Below are 3,371 nucleotides of genomic sequence, written 5' to 3'. Positions count from 1 at the left end.
ACCAGCTATAATTCCCGAATTCCGGTCAAGACAACGTATAGTTGCGATTACAAAATCGTATAGCGACTTGGTTGGTTCAATTAAAGGTGGGAAAAAGTGAAGATACAATAATATTATTAGGATAGAGGTAAGAATATCTTATTATTAATGTTAATTTTGGTTTATTTATGGAGATAAAACTGTCAAAATAGTTGTATAGTGGTTTTGTTGGTAGAAATATGGGATAAACCCCATAGGAGATGTTTAAGGAGTATTTTGGTATTGAGAATATTATGATTGATGTTGGTATTATTGTTATTGTTGTTGGCTGTTAAATTATGAATTCGGGTTAGGCATATAAACAGGGGAGGTGCTACCCGAATTTCGGTAGATTTTAAGGAGGTTTAATTTGAAGGTTTAGGATAAGCATGTAACAGTGAGCCTAACCATAGTATGAATGATCTTATAGGTAGATTGCGAGGCCGAAAATAGGGGAAAAAGCCGCAACGTGAAATTTCAGGCATGTTAAGGCTCGTCCTTTTCTTTCAAAGGCAGGATTCCTATGTTATGATACCATAAATGTTCCCATAACTGCCTTGTCTTCAAAATCTAGAAGTTCATGACTTTTAAAGCTTCTTATGATGTTAAATGGAAAATGTTCTATAATGATTGTGACGATGATGGTGACTCTATTCTAGAAATTCCAAAGCTATGATTTGAGAGCATTATGAGATTATTGAGCCATTACTTGAATCCCTTGATCTTACTTATTGTTGATGGTCTCACCTTATGTTACTTGTTCCTTCGAGGTGAGATATAGCGAAGATAATGATTCTATTCTCAGTGCTATCTAAGTTCACGATTCTCGAGACTCCCATGACATCGTCGATTTCGTCTTACGAGAGTTGATCCTTCAAGGAATGGTATAGTGATAATGATGATGTTGACTTCATTTATGTATTTTTATGTGTATGTATGTATGTATGCATTGCATCTCACTGATCAGCTGGGGATAATACCGTGCTTTTATGGCCGGGCAAGACAATACCGCGCCTATATGGCCGGGCAAGATAATACCGTGCTTTTATGGCCGGGCAAGACAATACCGACAAGATATTATATATGTATATATGGAAAATTTCTTTTTTTAAAACAAAAGCTAAGCATGCACGGCATCCGCCTTAAAAAGGCATTCAGAGGCACAAGCTGATCTCTTTTATATTATGTTATCTTCATACTTTCATTATGTTGCTATTTATGCCTTACATACTCAGTACATTGCTTGTACTGACGTCCTTTCTTGTGGACGCTGCGTTCATGCTCGCAGGTAGACAGGTAGACGGATCTGACTCGTAGGTGATTTATCAGCGGATTCTCAGGAGCACTCCACTTACTTCGGAGCTGCAGTGTATGGGTATTGGTCCTTATGGTTACTTGTATTCTATCTAGAGGCTCGATCTAGAGGCTCGTAGGCATGTGTGTACAGTAGACATTTCATAACCTTGTCAGTTCATATTGTTGGATAAAATTTTAGTAGCCTTGTCGATTGGTGATGATGAACATACTTGTTGAAGATTAACTAGAGAGGTGTCGCTATGTTGTAATATATATATATATATATATATATATATATATATATATATATATATATATATATATATATATATATATATATATATATATATATATATATATATATCCTTATAGATTATGATATCCCATGAGTTAACTTTATGGTCCACCCAAAAATGATTATAAGATGTACGTTTAGAGGTGCTCGGTGTGTTAGCTCTGGGTGCCCGTCATGGCCCTCTAGTTGGGTCGTGACACTATCCCTTCTTCTGTGTCTGTATCATTCGGCATCGACATTCTATTTGGGAGTGACTGGTACAAATCCAGAATGGGCAGGCGGAGTTTCGCAGTGCCTTTCTTCTTCTTCTTCTTCTTAGTGACCGTTGAGACCTCATCATCAGTTGGACCATACCCCAGCCCGAAGCAAAAATTGTCTTGGGGAATGGGAATTGGCTCTGTGATGCCATGTAAATTCCTTCCCAAGCCCTTCCCAGGTTCGAACCCGTTTTGGAGCATAGTTGATGCAATCATTTTATAGATTGCTGGCATAGCTGCCTCCGTGGAGTTTATCTTGTGGGCAGCCCCCACCAGTTCCATCACATGGAAGTCTGTTTCTTTTGTCGCTGTTTCGATGACAAGCACCGAATTGTTTGGGTAGTTGTGAATGCTACTTTCTCCATAGATCATAACCTCGTAGGTATCCCATACAAATTTTAGAGATTGATGGAGTGAGGATGGCACGGCTCCTGCCAAGTGGATCCATGGCCTTCCCAGTAGTAAATTATAATTGGTGGGTATTTCCATGACTTGAAATTCAGTGACAAATTTCACTGGCCCTATTTGAATGCTGAGGTCAACTTCTTCGGTAGCGTCACATCGACCCCCGTCAAATGCTCGTATGTTGGTATAGCTCTGACGATCCTTCCCAAGGTCATATCTTAGCTGGATCAGAGTGGACCCGGGGAAAACGTTAAGATCAGCCCCATTATTGATCAAAACCCGAGTTACCATTTTGTTGCGGCACATAATAGTGATATGTAGTGCCTTGTTATGATTCGTGCTTTCTTTGGGCAGTTCTTTCTTAGTGAAGGCAATTTTATGTTCCTCCATGACATTGGCGAACATTTCTTCCAAGTTCTCACTACTTGCCCAGTCGGGATGTGGGCTTTTTCTAATACTTTTATCAAAGCTAAGCGGTGCTGTGGTGAACTTAGAAAAATTGCCAATACAGATATTTGGGCCGGGGTTTTCTTCAAATGCTCCACAATGGAGTATTCTTTCGATTGCATCCGGCATCGAAAATCGTCCACTTCGTCTTCAGTGATAGTTCTCTTTTGATTTCTCTCTTTTCGAGGCGCCCCTTGGGTAAATTTTTGGGAGTATAACACCTTCCCAATAACACCTTCCCGACCTCGTCATCCCGTGAGCCACAACTACTTGTACCACAATTTCTTTTCTGGGTGTAACTGCCACTACTTGGGATACGTGCACAATAGTTGGAGCAAGAATCAATACTTTGAACTGTGGGCGTTCCTGTATGGAGAGTGACGCCACCGTCCACTCGAGTGCTTGAACGAAATCCCGGATGACTGGCCTGCCTGCGACCCAATCCTTTTCTTTTTCGATCATGTGAATTATATTATTGCCGTGGTTAGGAAAAGGGTTGGTGATTACATTTGGCGCAGCCGTTTGGAGAACAATCTCCTTCCTGTCAATCATATCTTGTATTTTGTTCTTTAGATATATACAATCCTCAGTACTGTACCCTACTCCGTTGGAATGCTAGGCGCATGTTTGGTCCGCCCGATAGAATCGGTTCT

Source organism: Lycium ferocissimum, chromosome 1, assembly GCF_029784015.1.
Source record: "Lycium ferocissimum isolate CSIRO_LF1 chromosome 1, AGI_CSIRO_Lferr_CH_V1, whole genome shotgun sequence".
NCBI classification, from domain to species: Eukaryota; Viridiplantae; Streptophyta; class Magnoliopsida; order Solanales; family Solanaceae; genus Lycium; species Lycium ferocissimum.
Note: the sequence above shows the minus strand (reverse complement) of the source record.